We start from the raw sequence: 21241 nt of genomic DNA, 5'->3' as shown, positions 1-21241 counted from the left end.
CTTACTAGTCAGATATATTCTTGGGCGGTGAATTGGGGGTGTTGAGTCCAATTCATTGAGGAAGGAGTAGGGCTTGTCTATTACATATTGGGTTTATGGAACGGTATCTGAGATAATTTGAAACCCTTGTTGTATGCATCACCCCACCTCACCTTTCCCGTTAAGCAGCCATAGTGTGTTTTCTAAACGTGTGACTCTATTCTGTTTTGTAATTCAGTTCAAGGGTAGCGGTTTTTACATTCCCTCTATAAGTCATATCTTATGATAAGTGTCTTTTTCTGTGTGACTTATTTCACTTAGAATCGTCGTACCTAAATCCAATCATCATGCTGCTACTAGCCTTATGACGTTGATTTCATGGCTGAGTGATATTCCATTGTACATAAGGACCACAACTTCTTTATCCATTTTTCTCTTTCCTGGGATATTTAAGGTGTAACGAAGTGGAGATTCTTGTCAACAGAGCAGCCCTAAACTTTGGGGTGCCTGTGTCTTGCTGATTTTTAGTTTTCCCAATTTATACGCCCATGAGTGGATGTGCCCTATGCTCCCTAAGCTGAGTTTTTTAGATGTTTCAGGACACACCGTGCACTTCTCCAGAGTGGCTGTTGGCAATTTACATCCCGCCCATCAGCGTAGCCAGGCTCCCGTTTCTCCATGGCCTGTCCTGCATTTCTGGTTTTGACACTTTATTCAGCATGGTCCTTTTGACCGATGGGAAGCGAGACTTCTTTGTAGCGCTGATTTGCCTTTCCAGGTTGCTTGGTTGGCCAAAAAGGGCGTATGCGTTTTTTCCTGAATATATTCAGGAAAAAACGCATACGCCCTTTTTGGCCAAGGGCATCATTGTCGAGGTTTTGCCGCTTTTCCTGTGCTTTAAAGGCGATTCGAATCTCCCTCCTGAAATCTGTTTCCTGCAATTCTGCCTTGCTTTCAAATCCTCTTCGTTGCCTTCCATCAATATATTTGTGGACGAGAGTCATCATTTATAAGTCTGCAGGTTTGTGAATTGCAGTGCCCCTGAGCTCCATTTTTCAACTCGCTTTCTTGGGAGCTGGCCGCAAGAGCGCAGGATTGCTTCAGGCCCTATTCTGGTCCCAGGCGGCAGGCTGAGCCTGTGGTTAATTCTTCTTCCTGAGGGGAAAATAGAGTGACCTGTGCCTGTCCCAACACCTAGAGCTAGTCTCTCATTGGTTCCCCCTCTTCCCGTTCATCCTCAGGACAAATTGCAACCTGTACGGAACAGGAGGTTAAAGGTGCTGATTCTCCAAGGAGGGAGATTGCTAGTAAAGCGGCTGGAATGGCGAACCCGAGCACAAGGAGATGAGAAATGAGGTGCGTTTTAGAAACCTTTCCCGATCACACGGTGTACCATCTTCTGGGTTTCTCATGCATGTTTTCGATGTAGGAAGATGCCCTTGAACCTGGAGATTTGGGACCCATGGGATGGGTACCACGCAGTATTACTTTAAAGGGTCTGCGTTTGCTCACCCAACCTCACCAAACCTCTCAGCCCCAAGAGTGTCCACCCTTATGTCTCAATCAGCTGTGGGTCTAGATATGGTCAATCCAGGTGGCATTACAGCCGCTGAACGAATTTTGTAAGAATTTCTCTCTCTTTCACTGTCTTTGTTTCACGGGTTTTTAAAAGTAATTGATTTTTATAATGGGGTTTACCTGCTTTTCACTGCTGTGATTTTGCCGCTTTACACCCACTTGACTCACTTACAGAGAGATATCAATGCATAGGTTTCAAGATTCTTACTAGTCAGATATATTCTTGGGCGGTGAATTGGGGGTGTTGAGTCCAATTCATTGAGGAAGGAGTAGGGCTTGTCTATTACATATTGGGTTTATGGAACGGTATCTGAGATAATTTGAAACCCTTGTTGTATGCAACACCCCACCTCACCTTTCCCGTTAAGCAGCCATAGTGTGTTTTCTAAACGTGTGACTCTATTCTGTTTTGTAATTCAGTTCAAGGGTAGCGGTTTTTACATTCCCTCTATAAGTCATATCTTATGATAAGTGTCTTTTTCTGTGTGACTTATTTCACTTAGAATCTTCGTACCTAAATCCACTCATCATGCTGCTACTAGCCTTATGACGTTGATTTCATGGCTGAGTGATATTCCATTGTACATAAGGACCACAACTTCTTTATCCATTTTTCTCTTTCCTGGGATATTTAAGGTGTAACGAAGTGGAGATTCTTGTCAACAGAGCAGCCCTAAACTTTGGGGTGCCTGTGTCTTGCTGATTTTTAGTTTTCCCAATTTATACGCCCATGAGTGGATGTGCCCTATGCTCCCTAAGCTCAGTTTTTTAGATGTTTCAGGACACACCGTGCACTTCTCCAGAGTGGCTGTTGGCAATTTACATCCCGCCCATCAGCGTAGCCAGGCTCCCGTTTCTCCATGGCCTGTCCTGCATTTCTGGTTTTGACACTTTATTCAGCATAGCCCTTTTGACCGATGGGAAGCGAGACTTCTTTGTAGCGCTGATTTGCCTTTCCAGGTTGCTTGGTTGGCCAAAAAGGGCGTATGCGTTTTTTCCTGAATATATCCAGGAAAAAACGCATACGCCCTTTTTGGCCAAGGGCATCATTGTCGAGGTTTTGCCGCTTTTCCTGTGCTTTAAAGGCGATTCGAATCTCCCTCCTGAAATCTGTTTCCTGCAATTCTGCCTTGCTTTCAAATCCTCTTCGTTGTCTTCCCTCAATATATTTGTGGACGAGAGTCATCATTTATAAGTCTGCAGGTTTGTGAATTGCAGTGTCCCTGAGCTCCATTTTTCAACTCGCTTTCTTGGGCGCTGGCCGCAAAAGCGCAGGATTGCTTCAGGCCCTATTCTGGTCCCAGGCGGCAGGCTGAGCCTGTGGTTAATTCTTCTTCTTGAGGGGAAAATAGAGTGACCTGTGCCTGTCCCAACACCTAGAGCTAGTCTCTCATTGGTTCCCCCTCTTCCCTTTCATCCTCAGGACAAATTGCAAGCTGTACGGAACAGGAGGTTAAAGGTGCTGATTCTCCAAGGAGGGAGATTGCTAGTAAAGCGGCTGGAATGGCGAACCCGAGCACAAGGTGATGAGAAATGAAGTGCGTTTTAGAAACCTTTCCCGATCACACGGTGTACCATCTTCTGGGTTTCTCATGCATGTTTTCGATGTAGGAAGATGCCCTTGAACCTGGAGATTTGGGACCCATGGGATGGGTACCACGCAGTATTACTTTAAAGGGTCTGCGTTTGCTCACCCAACCTCACCAAACCTCTCAGCCCCAAGAGTGTCCACCCTTATGTCTCAATCAGCTGTAGGTCTAGATATGGTCAATCCAGGTGGCATTACAACCGCTGAACGAATTTTGTAAGAATTTCTCTCTCTTTCACTGTCTTTGTTTCACGGGTTTTTAAAAGTAATTGATTTTTATAATGGGGTTTACCTGATTTTCACTGCTGTGATTTTGCCGCTTTACACCCACTTGACTCACTTACAGAGAGATATCAATGCATAGGTTTCAAGATTCTTACTAGTCAGATATATTCTTGGGCGGTGAATTGGGGGTGTTGAGTCCAATTCATTGAGGAAGGAGTAGGGCTTGTCTATTACATATTGGGTTTATGGAACGGTATCTGAGATAATTTGAAACCCTTGTTGTATGCATCACCCCACCTCACCTTTCCCATTAAGCAGCCATAGTGTGTTTTCTAAACGTGTGACTCTATTCTGTTTTGTAATTCAGTTCAAGGGTAGCGGTTTTTACATTCCCTCTATAAGTCATATCTTATGATAAGTGTCTTTTTCTGTGTGACTTATTTCACTTAGAATCTTCGTACCTAAATCCACTCATCATGCTGCTACTAGCCTTATGACGTTGATTTCATGGCTGAGTGATATTCCATTGTACATAAGGACCACAACTTCTTTATCCATTTTTCTCTTTCCTGGGATATTTAAGGTGTAACGAAGTGGAGATTCTTGTCAACAGAGCAGCCCTAAACTTTGGGGTGCCTGTGTCTTGCTGATTTTTAGTTTTCCCAATTTATACGCCCATGAGTGGATGTGCCCTATGCTCCCTAAGCTGAGTTTTTTAGATGTTTCAGGACACACCGTGCACTTCTCCAGAGTGGCTGTTGGCAATTTACATCCCGCCCATCAGCGTAGCCAGGCTCCCGTTTCTCCATGGCCTGTCCTGCATTTCTGGTTTTGACACTTTATTCAGCATGGCCCTTTTGACCGATGGGAAGCGAGACTTCTTTGTAGCGCTGATTTGCCTTTCCAGGTTGCTTGGTTGGCCAAAAAGGGCGTATGCGTTTTTTCCTGAATATATTCAGGAAAAAACGCATACGCCGTTTTTGGCCAAGGGCATCATTGTCGAGGTTTTGCCGCTTTTCCTGTGCTTTAAAGGCGATTCGAATCTCCCTCCTGAAATCTGTTTCCTGCAATTCTGCCTTGCTTTCAAATCCTCTTCGTTGCCTTCCCTCAATATATTTGAGGACGAGAGTCATCATTTATAAGTCTGCAGGTTTGTGAATTGCAGTGCCCCTGAGCTCCATTTTTCAACTCGCTTTCTTGGGCGCTGGCCGTAAAAGCGCAGGATTGCTTCAGGCCCTATTCTGGTCCCAGGCGGCAGGCTGAGCCTGTGGTTAATTCTTCTTCCTGATGGGAAAATAGAGTGACCTCTGCCTGTCCCAACACCTGCAGCTAGTCTCTCATTGGTTCCCCCTCTTCCCTTTCATCCTCAGGACAAATTGCAAGCTGTACGGAACAGGAGGTTAAAGGTGCTGATTCTCCAAGGAGGGAGATTGCTAGTAAAGCGGCTGGAATGGCGAACCCGAGCACAAGGAGATGAGAAATGAGGTGCGTTTTAGAAACCTTTCCCGATCACACGGTGTACCATCTTCTGGGTTTCTCATGCATGTTTTCGATGTAGGAAGATGCCCTTGAACCTGGAGATTTGGGACCCATGGGATGGGTACCACGCAGTATTACTTTAAAGGGTCTGCGTTTGCTCACCCAACCTCACCAAACCTCTCAGCCCCAAGAGTGTCCACCCTTATGTCTCAATCAGCTGTGGGTCTAGATATGGTCAATCCAGGTGGCATTACAGCCGCTGAACGAATTTTGTAAGAATTTCTCTCTCTTTCACTGTCTTTGTTTCACGGGTTTTTAAAAGTAATTGATTTTTATAATGGGGTTTACCTGCTTTTCACTGCTGTGATTTTGCCGCTTTACACCCACTTGACTCACTTACAGAGAGATATCAATGCATAGGTTTCAAGATTCTTACTAGTCAGATATATTCTTGGGCGGTGAATTGGGGGTGTTGAGTCCAATTCATTGAGGAAGGAGTAGGGCTTGTCTATTACATATTGGGTTTATGGAACGGTATCTGAGATAATTTGAAACCCTTGTTGTATGCATCACCCCACCTCACCTTTCCCGTTAAGCAGCCATAGTGTGTTTTCTAAACGTGTGACTCTATTCTGTTTTGTAATTCAGTTCAAGGGTAGCGGTTTTCACATTCCCTCTATAAGTCATATCTTATGATAAGTGTCTTTTTCTGTGTGACTTATTTCACTTAGAATCTTCGTACCTAAATCCACTCATCATGCTGCTACTAGCCTTATGACGTTGATTTCATGGCTGAGTGATATTCCATTGTACATAAGGACCACAACTTCTTTATCCATTTTTCTCTTTCCTGGGATATTTAAGGTGTAACGAAGTGGAGATTCTTGTCAACAGAGCAGCCCTAAACTTTGGGGTGCCTGTTTCTTGCTGATTTTTAGTTTTCCCAGTTTATACGCCCATGAGTGGATGTGCCCTATGCTCCCTAAGCTGAGTTTTTTAGATGTTTCAGGACACACCGTGCACTTCTCCAGAGTGGCTGTTGGCAATTTACATCCCGCCCATCAGCGTAGCCAGGCTCCCGTTTCTCCATGGCCTGTCCTGCATTTCTGGTTTTGACACTTTATTCAGCATGGCCCTTTTGACCGATGGGAAGCGAGACTTCTTTGTAGCGCTGATTTGCCTTTCCAGGTTGCTTGGTTGGCCAAAAAGGGCGTATGCGTTTTTTCCTGAATATATTCAGGAAAAAACGCATACGCCCTTTTTGGCCAAGGGCATCATTGTCGAGGTTTTGCCGCTTTTCCTGTGCTTTAAAGGCGATTCGAATCTCCCTCCTGAAATCTGTTTCCTGCAATTCTGCCTTGCTTTCAAATCCTCTTCGTTGCCTTCCCTCAATATATTTGTGGACGAGAGTCATCATTTATAAGTCTGCAGGTTTGTGAATTGCAGTGCCCCTGAGCTCCATTTTTCAACTCGCTTTCTTGGGAGCTGGCCGCAAGAGCGCAGGATTGCTTCAGGCCCTATTCTGGTCCCAGGCGGCAGGCTGAGCCTGTGGTTAATTCTTCTTCTTGAGGGGAAAATAGAGTGACCTGTGCCTGTCCCAACACCTAGAGCTAGTCTCTCATTGGTTCCCACTCTTCCCGTTCATCCTCAGGACAAATTGCAACCTGTACGGAACAGGAGGTTAAAGGTGCTGATTCTCCAAGGAGGGAGATTGCTAGTAAAGCGGCTGGAATGGCGAACCCGAGCACAAGGAGATGAGAAATGAGGTGCGTTTTAGAAACCTTTCCCGATCACACGGTGTACCATCTTCTGGGTTTCTCATGCATGTTTTCGATGTAGGAAGATGCCCTTGAACCTGGAGATTTGGGACCCATGGGATGGGTACCACGCAGTATTACTTTAAAGGGTCTGCGTTTGCTCACCCAACCTCACCAAACCTCTCAGCCCCAAGAGTGTCCACCCTTATGTCTCAATCAGCTGTGGGTCTAGATATGGTCAATCCAGGTGGCATTACAGCCGCTGAACGAATTTTGTAAGAATTTCTCTCTCTTTCACTGTCTTTGTTTCACGGGTTTTTAAAAGTAATTGATTTTTATAATGGGGTTTACCTGCTTTTCACTGCTGTGATTTTGCCGCTTTACACCCACTTGACTCACTTACAGAGAGATATCAATGCATAGGTTTCAAGATTCTTACTAGTCAGATATATTCTTGGGCGGTGAATTGGGGGTGTTGAGTCCAATTCATTGAGGAAGGAGTAGGGCTTGTCTATTACATATTGGGTTTATGGAACGGTATCTGAGATAATTTGAAACCCTTGTTGTATGCATCACCCCACCTCACCTTTCCCGTTAAGCAGCCATAGTGTGTTTTCTAAACGTGTGACTCTATTCTGTTTTGTAATTCAGTTCAAGGGTAGCGGTTTTCACATTCCCTCTATAAGTCATATCTTATGATAAGTGTCTTTTTCTGTGTGACTTATTTCACTTAGAATCTTCGTACCTAAATCCACTCATCATGCTGCTACTAGCCTTATGACGTTGATTTCATGGCTGAGTGATATTCCATTGTACATAAGGACCACAACTTCTTTATCCATTTTTCTCTTTCCTGGGATATTTAAGGTGTAACGAAGTGGAGATTCTTGTCAACAGAGCAGCCCTAAACTTTGGGGTGCCTGTTTCTTGCTGATTTTTAGTTTTCCCAGTTTATACGCCCATGAGTGGATGTGCCCTATGCTCCCTAAGCTCAGTTTTTTAGATGTTTCAGGACACACCGTGCACTTCTCCAGAGTGGCTGTTGGCAATTTACATCCCGCCCATCAGCGTAGCCAGGCTCCCGTTTCTCCATGGCCTGTCCTGCATTTCTGGTTTTGACACTTTATTCAGCATGGCCCTTTTGACCGATGGGAAGCGAGACTTCTTTGTAGCGCTGATTTGCCTTTCCAGGTTGCTTGGTTGGCCAAAAAGGGCGTATGCGTTTTTTCCTGAATATATTCAGGAAAAAACGCATACGCCCTTTTTGGCCAAGGGCATCATTGTCGAGGTTTTGCCGCTTTTCCTGTGCTTTAAAGGCGATTCGAATCTCCCTCCTGAAATCTGTTTCCTGCAATTCTGCCTTGCTTTCAAATCCTCTTCGTTGCCTTCCCTCAATATATTTGTGGACGAGAGTCATCATTTATAAGTCTGCAGGTTTGTGAATTGCAGTGCCCCTGAGCTCCATTTTTCAACTCGCTTTCTTGGGAGCTGGCCGCAAGAGCGCAGGATTGCTTCAGGCCCTATTCTGGTCCCAGGCGGCAGGCTGAGCCTGTGGTTAATTCTTCTTCTTGAGGGGAAAATAGAGTGACCTGTGCCTGTCCCAACACCTAGAGCTAGTCTCTCATTGGTTCCCACTCTTCCCGTTCATCCTCAGGACAAATTGCAACCTGTACGGAACAGGAGGTTAAAGGTGCTGATTCTCCAAGGAGGGAGATTGCTAGTAAAGCGGCTGGAATGGCGAACCCGAGCACAAGGAGATGAGAAATGAGGTGCGTTTTAGAAACCTTTCCCGATCACACGGTGTACCATCTTCTGGGTTTCTCATGCATGTTTTCGATGTAGGAAGATGCCCTTGAACCTGGAGATTTGGGACCCATGGAATGGGTACCACGCAGTATTACTTTAAAGGGTCTGCGTTTGCTCACCCAACCTCACCAAACCTCTCAGCCCCAAGAGTGTCCACCCTTATGTCTCAATCAGCTGTGGGTCTAGATATGGTCAATCCAGGTGGCATTACAGCCGCTGAACGAATTTTGTAAGAATTTCTCTCTCTTTCACTGTCTTTGTTTCACGGGTTTTTAAAAGTAATTGATTTTTATAATGGGGTTTACCTGCTTTTCACTGCTGTGATTTTGCCGCTTTACACCCACTTGACTCACTTACAGAGAGATATCAATGCATAGGTTTTAAGATTCTTACTAGTCAGATATATTCTTGGGCGGTGAATTGGGGGTGTTGAGTCCAATTCATTGAGGAAGGAGTAGGGCTTGTCTATTACATATTGGGTTTATGGAACGGTATCTGAGATAATTTGAAACCCTTGTTGTATGCATCACCCCACCTCACCTTTCCCGTTAAGCAGCCATAGTGTGTTTTCTAAACGTGTGACTCTATTCTGTTTTGTAATTCAGTTCAAGGGTAGCGGTTTTTACATTCCCTCTATAAGTCATATCTTATGATAAGTGTCTTTTTCTGTGTGACTTATTTCACTTAGAATCGTCGTACCTAAATCCAATCATCATGCTGCTACTAGCCTTATGACGTTGATTTCATGGCTGAGTGATATTCCATTGTACATAAGGACCACAACTTCTTTATCCATTTTTCTCTTTCCTGGGATATTTAAGGTGTAACGAAGTGGAGATTCTTGTCAACAGAGCAGCCCTAAACTTTGGGGTGCCTGTGTCTTGCTGATTTTTAGTTTTCCCAATTTATACGCCCATGAGTGGATGTGCCCTATGCTCCCTAAGCTCAGTTTTTTAGATGTTTCAGGACACACCGTGCACTTCTCCAGAGTGGCTGTTGGCAATTTACATCCCGCCCATCAGCGTAGCCAGGCTCCCGTTTCTCCATGGCCTGTCCTGCATTTCTGGTTTTGACACTTTATTCAGCATGGCCCTTTTGACCGATGGGAAGCGAGACTTCTTTGTAGCGCTGATTTGCCTTTCCAGGTTGCTTGGTTGGCCAAAAAGGGCGTATGCGTTTTTTCCTGAATATATTTAGGAAAAAACGCATACGCCCTTTTTGGCCAAGGGCATCATTGTCGAGGTTTTGCCGCTTTTCCTGTGCGTTAAAGGCGATTCGAATCTCCCTCCTGAAATCTGTTTCCTGCAATTCTGCCTTGCTTTCAAATCCTCTTCGTTGCCTTCCATCAATATATTTGTGGACGAGAGTCATCATTTATAAGTCTGCAGGTTTGTGAATTGCAGTGCCCCTGAGCTCCATTTTTCAACTCGCTTTCTTGGGAGCTGGCCGCAAGAGCGCAGGATTGCTTCAGGCCCTATTCTGGTCCCAGGCGGCAGGCTGAGCCTGTGGTTAATTCTTCTTCCTGAGGGGAAAATAGAGTGACCTGTGCCTGTCCCAACACCTAGAGCTAGTCTCTCATTGGTTCCCCCTCTTCCCGTTCATCCTCAGGACAAATTGCAACCTGTACGGAACAGGAGGTTAAAGGTGCTGATTCTCCAAGGAGGGAGATTGCTAGTAAAGCGGCTGGAATGGCGAACCCGAGCACAAGGAGATGAGAAATGAGGTGCGTTTTAGAAACCTTTCCCGATCACACGGTGTACCATCTTCTGGGTTTCTCATGCATGTTTTCGATGTAGGAAGATGCCCTTGAACCTGGAGATTTGGGACCCATGGGATGGGTACCACGCAGTATTACTTTAAAGGGTCTGCGTTTGCTCACCCAACCTCACCAAACCTCTCAGCCCCAAGAGTGTCCACCCTTATGTCTCAATCAGCTGTGGGTCTAGATATGGTCAATCCAGGTGGCATTACAGCCGCTGAACGAATTTTGTAAGAATTTCTCTCTCTTTCACTGTCTTTGTTTCACGGGTTTTTAAAAGTAATTGATTTTTATAATGGGGTTTACCTGCTTTTCACTGCTGTGATTTTGCCGCTTTACACCCACTTGACTCACTTACAGAGAGATATCAATGCATAGGTTTCAAGATTCTTACTAGTCAGATATATTCTTGGGCGGTGAATTGGGGGTGTTGAGTCCAATTCATTGAGAAAGGAGTAGGGCTTGTCTATTACATATTGGGTTTATGGAACGGTATCTGAGATAATTTGAAACCCTTGTTGTATGCATCACCCCACCTCACCTTTCCCGTTAAGCAGCCATAGTGTGTTTTCTAAACGTGTGACTCTATTCTGTTTTGTAATTCATTTCAAGGGTAGCGGTTTTTACATTCCCTCTATAAGTCATATCTTATGATAAGTGTCTTTTTCTGTGTGACTTATTTCACTTAGAATCGTCGTACCTAAATCCAATCATCATGCTGCTACTAGCCTTATGACGTTGATTTCATGGCTGAGTGATATTCCATTGTACATAAGGTCCACAACTTCTTTATCCATTTTTCTCTTTCCTGGGATATTTAAGGTGTAATGAAGTGGAGATTCTTGTCAACAGAGCAGCCCTAAACTTTGGGGTGCCTGTGTCTTGCTGATTTTTAGTTTTCCCAATTTATACGCCCATGAGTGGATGTGCCCTATGCTCCCTAAGCTCAGTTTTTTAGATGTTTCAGGACACACCGTGCACTTCTCCAGAGTGGCTGTTGGCAATTTACATCCCGCCCATCAGCGTAGCCAGGCTCCCGTTTCTCCATGGCCTGCCCTGCATTTCTGGTTTTGACACTTTATTCAGCATGGCCCTTTTGACCGATGGGAAGCGAGACTTCTTTGTAGCGCTGATTTGCCTTTCCAGGTTGCTTGGTTGGCCAAAAAGGGCGTATGCGTTTTTTCCTGAATATATTCAGGAAAAAACGCATACGCCCTTTTTGGCCAAGGGCATCATTGTCGAGGTTTTGCCGCTTTTCCTGTGCTTTAAAGGCAATTCGAATCTCCCTCCTGAAATCTGTTTCCTGCAATTCTGCCTTGCTTTCAAATCCTCTTCGTTGCCTTCCATCAATATATTTGTGGACGAGAGTCATCATTTATAAGTCTGCAGGTTTGTGAATTGCAGTGCCCCTGAGCTCCATTTTTCAACTCGCTTTCTTGGGAGCTGGCCGCAAGAGCGCAGGATTGCTTCAGGCCCTATTCTGGTCCCAGGCGGCAGGCTGAGCCTGTGGTTAATTCTTCTTCTTGAGGGGAAAATAGAGTGACCAGTGCCTGTCCCAACACCTAGAGCTAGTCTCTCATTGGTTCCCCCTCTTCCCGTTCATCCTCAGGACAAATTGCAACCTGTACGGAACAGGAGGTTAAAGGTGCTGATTCTCCAAGGAGGGAGATTGCTAGTAAAGCGGCTGGAATGACGAACCCGAGCACAAGGAGATGAGAAATGAGGTGCGTTTTAGAAACCTTTCCCGATCACACGGTGTACCATCTTCTGGGTTTCTCATGCATGTTTTCGATGTAGGAAGATGCCCTTGAAGCTGGAGATTTGGGACCCATGGGATGGGTACCACGCAGTATAACTTTAAACGGTCTGCGTTTGCTCACCCAACCTCACCAAACCTCTCAGCGCCAAGAGTGTCCACCCTTATGTCTCAATCAGCTGTGGGTCTAGATATGGTCAATCCAGGTGGCATTACAGCCGCTGAACGAATTTTGTAAGAATTTCTCTCTCTTTCACTGACTTTGTTTCACGGGTTTTTAAAAGTAATTGATTTTTATAATGGGGTTTACCTGCTTTTCACTGCTGTGATTTTGCCGCTTTACACCCACTTGACTCACTTACAGAGAGATATCAATGCATAGGTTTCAAGATTCTTACTAGTCAGATATATTCTTGGGCGGTGAATAGGGGGTGTTGAGTCCAATTCATTGAGGAAGGAGTAGGGCTTGTCTATTACATATTGGGTTTATGGAACGGTATCTGAGCTAATTTGAAACCCTTGTTGTATGCATCACCCCACCTCACCTTTCCCATTAAGCAGCCATAGTGTGTTTTCTAAACGTGTGACTCTATTCTGTTTTGTAATTCAGTTCAAGGGTAGCGGTTTTTACATTCCCTCTATAAGTCATATCTTATGATAAGTGTCTTTTTCTGTGTGACTTATTTCACTTAGAATCGTCGTACCTAAATCCAATCATCATGCTGCTACTAGCCTTATGACGTTGATTTCATGGCTGAGTGATATTCCATTGTACATAAGGACCACAACTTCTTTATCCATTTCTCTCTTTCCTGGGATATTTAAGGTGTATCGAAGTGGAGATTCTTGTCAACAGAGCAGCCCTAAACTCTGGGGTGCCTGTGTCTTGCTGATTTTTAGTTTTCCCAATTTATACGCCCATGAGTGGAGGTGCCCTATGCTCCCTAAGCTGAGTTTTTTAGATGTTTCAGGACACACCGTGCACTTCTCCAGAGTGGCTGTTGGCAATTTACATCCCGCCCATCAGCGTAGCCAGGCTCCCGTTTCTCCATGGCCTGTCTTGCATTTCTGGTTTTGACACTTTATTCAGCATGGCCCTTTTGACCGATGGGAAGCGAGACTTCTTTGTATCGCTGATTTGCCTTTCCAGGTTGCTTGGTTGGCCAAAAAGGGCGTATGCGTTTTTTCCTGAATATATTCAGGAAAAAACGCATACGCCCTTTTTGGCCAAGGGCATCATTGTCGAGGTTTTGCCGCTTTTCCTGTGCTTTAAAGGCGATTGGAATCTCCCTCCTGAAATCTGTTTCCTGCAATTCTGCCTTGCTTTCAAATCCTCTTCGTTGCCTTCCATCAATATATTTGTGGACGAGAGTCATCATTTATAAGTCTGCAGGTTTGTGAATTGCAGTGCCCCTGAGCTCCATTTTTCAACTCGCTTTCTTGGGAGCTGGCCGCAAGAGAGCAGGATTGCTTCAGGCCCTATTCTGGTCCCAGGCGGCAGGCTGAGCCTGTGGTTAATTCTTCTTCTTGAGGGGAAAATAGAGTGACCTGTGCCTGTCCCAACACCTAGAGCTAGTCTCTCATTGGTTCCCCCTCTTCCCGTTCATCCTCAGGACAAATTGCAAGCTGTACGGAACAGGAGGTTAAAGGTGCTGATTCTCCAAGGAGGGAGATTGCTAGTAAAGCGGCTGGAATGGCGAACCCGAGCACAAGGAGATGAGAAATGAGGTGCGTTTTAGAAACCTTTCCCGATCACACGGTGTACCAACTTCTGGGTTTCTCATGCATGTTTTCGATGTAGGAAGATGCCCTTGAACCTGGAGATTTGGGACCCATGGGATGGGTACCACGCAGTATTACTTTAAAGGGTCTGCGTTTGCTCAACCAACCTCACCAAACCTCTCAGCCCCAAGAGTGTCCACCCTTATGTCTCAATCAGCTGTGGGTCTAGATATGGTCAATCCAGGTGGCATTACAGCCGCTGAACGAATTTTGTAAGAATTTCTCTCTCTTTCACTGTCTTTGTTTCACTTGTTTTTAAAAGTAATTGATTTTTATAATGGGGTTTACCTGCTTTTCACTGCTGTGATTTTGCCGCTTTACACCCACTTGACTCACTTACAGAGAGATATCAATGCATAGGTTTCAAGATTCTTACTAGTCAGATATATTCTTGGGCGGTGAATTGGGGGTGTTGAGTCCAATTCATTGAGGAAGGAGTAGGGCTTGTCTATTACATATTGGGTTTATGGAACGGTATCTGAGATAATTTGAAACCCTTGTGGTATGCATCACCCCACCTCACCTTTCCCGTTAAGCAGCCATAATGTGTTTTCTAAACGTGTGACTCTATTCTGTTTTGTAATTCAGTTCAAGGGTAGCGGTTTTTACATTCCCTCTATAAGTCATATCTTATGATAAGTGTCTTTTTCTGTGTGACTTATTTCACTTAGAATCGTCGTACCTAAATCCAATCATCATGCTGCTACTAGCCTTATGACGTTGATTTCATGGCTGAGTGATATTCCATTGTACATAAGGACCACAACTTCTTTATCCATTTTTCTCTTTCCTGGGATATTTAAGGTGTAACGAAGTGGAGATTCTTGTCAACAGAGCAGCCCTAAACTTTGGGGTGCCTGTGTCCTGCTGATTTTTAGTTTTCCCAATTTATACGCCTATGAGTGGATGTGCCCTATGCTCCCTAACCTCAGTTTTTTAGATGTTTCAGGACACACCGTGCACTTCTCCAGAGTGGCTGTTGGCAATTTACATCCCGCCCATCAGCGTAGCCAGGCTCCCGTTTCTCCATGGCCTGTCCTGCATTTCTGGTTTTGACACTTTATTCAGCATGGCCCTTTTGACCGATGGGAAGCGAGACTTCTTTGTAGCGCTGATTTGCCTTTCCAGGTTGCTTGGTTGGCCAAAAAGGGCGTATGCGTTTTTTCCTGAATATATTCAGGAAAAAACGCATACGCCCTTTTTGGCCAAGGGCATCATTGTCGAGGTTTTGCCGCTTTTCCTGTGCTTTAAAGGCGATTCGAATCTCCCTCCTGAAATCTGTTTCCTGCAATTCTGCCTTGCTTTCAAATCCTCTTCGTTTCCTTCCATCAATATATTTGTGGACGAGAGTCATCATTTATAAGTCTGCAGGTTTGTGAATTGCAGTGCCCCTGAGCTCCATTTTTCAACTCGCTTTCTTGGGAGCTGGCCGCAAAAGCGCAGGATTGCTTCAGGCCCTATTCTGGTCCAAGGCGGCAGGCTGAGCCTGTGGTTAATTCTTCTTCTTGAGGGGAAAATAGAGTGACCTGTGCCTGTCCCAACACCTAGAGCTAGTCTCTCATTGGTTCCCCCTCTTCCCGTTCATCCTCAGGACAAATTGCAACCTGTACGGAACAGGAGGTTAAAGGTGCTGATTCTCCAAGGAGGGAGATTGCTAGTAAAGCGGCTGGAATGGCGAACCCAAGCACAAGGAGATGAGAAATGAGGTGCGTTTTAGAAACCTTTCCCGATCACTCGGTGTACCATATTCTGGGTTTCTCATGCATGTTTTCGATGTAGGAAGATGCCCTTGAACCTGGAGATTTGGGACCCATGGGATGGGTACCACACAGTATTATTTTATAGGGTCTGCGTTTGCTCACCCAACCTCACCAAACCTCTCAGCCCCAAGAGTGTCCACCCTTATGTCTCAATCAGCTGTGGGTCTAGATATGGTCAATCCAGGTGGCATCACAGCCCCTGAACGAATTTTGTAAGAATTTCTCTCTCTTTCACTGTCTTTGTTTCACGGGTTTTTAAAAGTAATTGATTTTTATAATGGGGTTTACCTGCTTTTCACTGCTGTGATTTTGCCGCTTTACACCCACTTGACTCACTTACAGAGAGATATCAATGCATAGGTTTCAAGATTCTTACTAGTCAGATATATTCTTGGGCGGTGAATAGGGGGTGTTGAGTCCAATTCATTGAGGAAGGAGTAGGGCTTGTCTATTACATATTGGGTTTATGGAACGGTATCTGAGCTAATTTGAAACCCTTGTTGTATGCATCACCCCACCTCACCTTTCCCATTAAGCAGCCATAGTGTGTTTTCTAAACGTGTGACTCTATTCTGTTTTGTAATTCAGTTCAAGGGTAGCGGTTTTTACATTCCCTCTATAAGTCATATCTTATGATAAGTGTCTTTTTCTGTGTGACTTATTTCACTTAGAATCTTCGTACCTAAATCCACTCATCATGCTGCTACTAGCCTTATGACGTCGATTTCATGGCTGAGTGATATTCCATTGTACATAAGGACCACAACTTCTTTATCCATTTTTCTCTTTCCTGGGATATTTAAGGTGTAACGAAGTGGAGATTCTTGTCAACAGAGCAGCCCTAAACTTTGGGGTGCCTGTGTATTGCTGATTTTTAGTTTTCCCAATTTATACGCCTATGAGTGGATGTGCCCTATGCTCCCTAAGCTGAGTTTTTTAGATGTTTCAGGACACACCGTGCACTTCTCCAGAGTGGCTGTTGGCAATTTACATCCCGCCCATCAGCGTAGCCAGGCTCCCGTTTCTCCATGGCCTGTCCTGCATTTCTGGTTTTGACACTTTATTCAGCATGGCCCTTTTGACCGATGGGAAGCGAGACTTCTTTGTAGCGCTGATTTGCCTTTCCAGGTTGCTTGGTTGGCCAAAAAGGGCGTATGCGTTTTTTCCTGAATATATTCAGGAAAAAACGCATACGCCCTTTTTGGCCAAGGGCATCATTGTCGAGGTTTTGCCGCTTTTCCTGTGCTTTAAAGGCGATTCGAATCTCCCTCCTGAAATCTGTTTCCTGCAATTCTGCCTTGCTTTCAAATCCTCTTCGTTGCCTTCCCTCAATATATTTGTGGACGAGAGTCATCATTTATAAGTCTGCAGGTTTGTGAATTGCAGTGCCCCTGAGCTCCATTTTTCAACTCGCTTTCTTGGGCGCTGGCCGCAAAAGCGCAGGATTGCTTCAGGCCCTATTCTGGTCCCAGGCGGCAGGCTGAGCCTGTGGTTAATTCTTCTTCCTGATGGGAAAATAGAGTGACCTCTGCCTGTCCCAACACCTAGAGCTTGTCTCTCATTGGTTTCCCCTCTTCCCTTTAATCCTGAGGACAAATTGCAAGCTGTACGGAACAGGAGGTTAAAGGTGCTGATTCTCCAAGGAGGGAGATTGCTAATAAAGCGGTTGGAATGGCGAACCCGAGCACAAGGAGATGAGAAATGAGGTGCGTTTTAGAAACCTTTCCCGATCACACGGTGTACCATCTTCTGGGTTTCTCATGCATGTTTTCGATGTAGGAAGATGCCCTTGAACCTGGAGATTTGGGACCCATGGGATGGGTACCACGCAGTATTACTTTAAAGGGTCTGCGTTTGCTCACCCAACCTCACCAAACCTCTCAGCCCCAAGAGTGTCCACCCTTATGTCTCAATCAGCTGTGGGTCTAGATATGGTCAATCCAGGTGGCATTACAGCCGCTGAACGAATTTTGTAAGAATTTCTCTCTCTTTCACTGTCTTTGTTTCACGGGTTTTTAAAAGTAATTGATTTTGATAATGGGGTTTACCTGCTTTTCACTGCTGTGATTTTGCCGCTTTACACCCACTTGACTCACTTACAGAGAGATATCAATGCATAGGTTTCAAGATTCTTACTAGTCAGATATATTCTTGGGCGGTGAATTGGGGGTGTTGAGTCCAATTCATTGAGGAAGGAGTAGGGCTTGTCTATTACATATTGGGTTTATGGAACGGTATCTGAGATAATTTGAAACCCTTGTTGTATGCATCACCCCACCTCACCTTTCCCGTTAAGCAGCCATAGTGTGTTTTCTAAACGTGTGACTCTATTCTGTTTTGTAATTCAGTTCAAGGGTAGCGGTTTTTACATTCCCTCTATAAGTCATATCTTATGATAAGTGTCTTTTTCTGTGTGACTTATTTCACTTAGAATCGTCGTACCTAAATCCAATCATCATGCTGCTACTAGCCTTATGACGTTGATTTCATGGCTGAGTGATATTCCATTGTACATAAGGACCACAACTTCTTTATCTATTTTTCTCTTTCCTGGGATATTTAAGGTGTAACGAAGTGGAGATTCTTGTCAACAGAGCAGCCCTAAACTTTGGGGTGCCTGTGTCTTGCTGATTTTTAGTTTTCCCAATTTATACGCCCATGAGTGGATGTGCCCTATGCTCCCTAAGCTGAGTTTTTTAGATGTTTCAGGACACACCGTGCACTTCTCCAGAGTGGCTGTTGGCAATTTACATCCCGCCCATCAGCGTAGCCAGGTTCCCGTTTCTCCATGGCCTGTCCTGCATTTCTGGTTTTGACACTTTATTCAGCATGGCCCTTTTGACCGATGGGAAACGAGACTTCTTTGTAGCGCTGATTTGCCTTTCCAGGTTGCTTGGTTGGCCAAAAAGGGCGTATGCGTTTTTTCCTGAATATATTCAGGAAAAAACGCATACGCCCTTTTTGGCCAAGGGCATCATTGTCGAGGTTTTGCCGCTTTTCCTGTGCTTTAAAGGCGATTCGAATCTCCCTCCTGAAATCTGTTTCCTGCAATTCTGCCTTGCTTTCAAATCCTCTTCGTTGCCTTCCCTCAATATATTTGTGGACGAGAGTCTACATTTATAAGTCTGCAGGTTTGTGAATTGCAGTGCCCCTGAGCTCCATTTTTCAACCCGCTTTCTTGGGAGCTGGCCGCAAGAGCGCAGGAGTGCTTCAGGTCCTATTCTAGTCCCAGGCGGCAGGCTGAGCCTGTGGTTAATTCTTCTTCCTGATGGGAAATTAGAGTGACCTGTGCCTGTCCCAAAACCTAGAGCTAGTCTCTCATTGGTTCCCCCTCTTTCCGTTCATCCTAAGGACAAATTGCAACCTGTACGGAACAGGAGGTTAAAGGTGCAGATTCTCCAAGGAGGGAGATTGCTAGTAAAGCGGCTGGAATGGCGAACCCGAGAACAAGGAGATGAGAAATGAGGTGCGTTTTAGAAACCTTTCCCGATCACACGGTGTACCATCTTCTGGGTTTCTCATGCATGTTTTCGATGTAGGAAGATGCCCTTGAACCTGGAGATTTGGGACCCATGGGATGGGTACCACGCAGTATTACTTTAAAGAGTCTGCGTTTGCTCACCCAACCTCACCAAACCTCTCAGCCCCAAGAGTGTCCACCGTTATGTCTCAATCAGCTGTGGGTCTAGATATGGTCAATCCAGGTGGCATCACAGCCCCTGAACGACTTGTGTAAGAATTTCTCTCTCTTTCACTGTCTTTGTTTCACGGGTTTTTAAAAGTAATTGATTTTTATAATGGGGTTTACCTGCTTTTCACTGCTGTGATTTTGCCGCTTTACACCCACTTGACTCACTTACAGAGAGATATCAATGCATAGGTTTCAAGATTCTTACTAGTCAGATATATTCTTGAGCGGTGAATAGGGGGTGTTGAGTCCAATTCATTGAGCAAGGAGTAGGGCTTCTCTATTACATATTGGGTTTATGGAACGGTATCTGAGATAATTTGAAACCCTTGTTTGATGCATCACCCCACCTCACCTTTCCCGTTAAGCAGCCATAGTGTGTTTTCTAAACGTGTGACTCTATTCTGTTTTGTAATTCAGTTCAAGGGTAGCGGTTTTTACATTCCCTCTATAAGTGATATCTTATGATAAGTGTCTTTTTCTGTGTGACTTATTTCACTTAGAATCGTCGTACCTAAATCCACTCATCATGCTGCTACTAGCCTTATGACGTTGATTTCATGGCTGAGTGATATTCCATTGTACATAAGGACCACAACTTCTTTATCCATTTTTCTCTTTCCTGGGATATTTAAGGTGTAACGAAGTGGAGGTTCTTGTCAACAGAGCAGCCCTAAACTTTGGGGTGCCTGTGTCTTGCTGATTTTTAGTTTTCCCAATTTATACGCCCATGAGTGGAAGTGCCCTATGCTCCCTAAGCTGAGTTTTTTAGATGTTTCAGGACACACCGTGCACTTCTCCAGAGTGGCTGTTGGCAATTTACATCCCGCCCATCAGCGTAGCCAGGCTCCCGTTTCTCCATGGCCTGTCCTGCATTTCTGGTTTTGACACTTTATTCAGCATGGCCCTTTTGACCGATGGGAAGCGAGACTTCTTTGTAGCGCTGATTTGCCTTTCCAGGTTGCTTGGTTGGCCAAAAAGGGCGTATGCGTTTTTTCCTGAATATATTCAGGAAAAAACGCATACGCCCTTTTTGGCCAAGGGCATCATTGTCGAGGTTTTGCCGCTTTTCCTGTGCTTTAAAGGCGATTCGAATCTCCCTCCTGAAATCTGTTTCCTGCAATTCTGCCTTGCTTTCAAATCCTCTTCGTTGCCTTCCCTCAATATATTTGTGGACGAGAGTCTACATTTATAAGTCTGCAGGTTTGTGAATTGCAGTGCCCCTGAGCTCCATTTTTCAACCCGCTTTCTTGGGAGCTGGCCGCAAAAGCGCAGGAGTGCTTCAGGTCCTATTCTCGTCCCAGGCGGCAGGCTGAGCCTGTGGTTAATTCTTCTTCCTGATGGGAAATTAGAGTGACCTGTGCCTGTCCCAACACCTAGAGCTAGTCTCTCATTGGTTCCCCCTCTTTCCGTTCATCCTCAGGACAAATTGCAACCTGTACGGAACAGGAGGTTAAAGGTGCTGATTCTCCAAGGAGGGAGATTGCTAGTAAAGCGGCTGGAATGGCGAACCCGAGAACAAGGAGATGAGAAATGAGGTGCGTTTTAGAAACCTTTCCCGATCACACGGTGTACCATCTTCTGGGTTTCTCATGCATGTTTTCGATGTAGGAAGATGCCCTTGAACCTGGAGATTTGGGACCCATGGGATGGGTACCACGCAGTATTACTTTAAAGAGTCTGCGTTTGCTCACCCAACCTCACCAAACCTCTCAGCCCCAAGAGTGTCCACCGTTATGTCTCAATCAGCTGTGGGTCTAGATATGGTCAATCCAGGTGGCATCACAGCCCCTGAACGACTTGTGTAAGAATTTCTCTCTCTTTCACTGTCTTTGTTTCACGGGTTTTTAAAAGTAATTGATTTTTATAATGGGGTTTACCTGCTTTTCACTGCTGTGATTTTGCCGCTTTACACCCACTTGACTCACTTACAGAGAGATATCAATGCATAGGTTTCAAGATTCTTACTAGTCAGATATATTCTTGAGCGGTGAATAGGGGGTGTTGAGTCCAACTCATTGAGCAAGGAGTAGGGCTTCTCTATTACATATTGGGTTTATGGAACGGTATCTGAGATAATTTGA

The 21241-nt window shown here is 45.0% G+C and overlaps 1 long non-coding RNA gene across 1 annotated transcript in view; it reads left to right on the top strand.

The window, feature by feature from the left end:
- The window catches only part of LOC309662668, a 452726-nt gene extending 435521 nt beyond the window's left edge, over positions 1–17205 (top strand). The window contains exon 3 of the long non-coding RNA XR_014264877.1: positions 17061–17205. This is a non-coding gene — a long non-coding RNA (uncharacterized lncRNA). The remainder of the gene's footprint in view (positions 1–17060) is intronic.
- Positions 17206–21241: the final 4036 nt, after the last annotated feature.

Source organism: Balaenoptera physalus (genome assembly GCF_965194825.1).
Source record: "Balaenoptera physalus genome assembly, chromosome: 6".
Lineage (NCBI taxonomy): Eukaryota > Metazoa > Chordata > Mammalia > Artiodactyla > Balaenopteridae > Balaenoptera > Balaenoptera physalus.
This window is presented reverse-complemented; position numbering and strand designations above follow the sequence as displayed.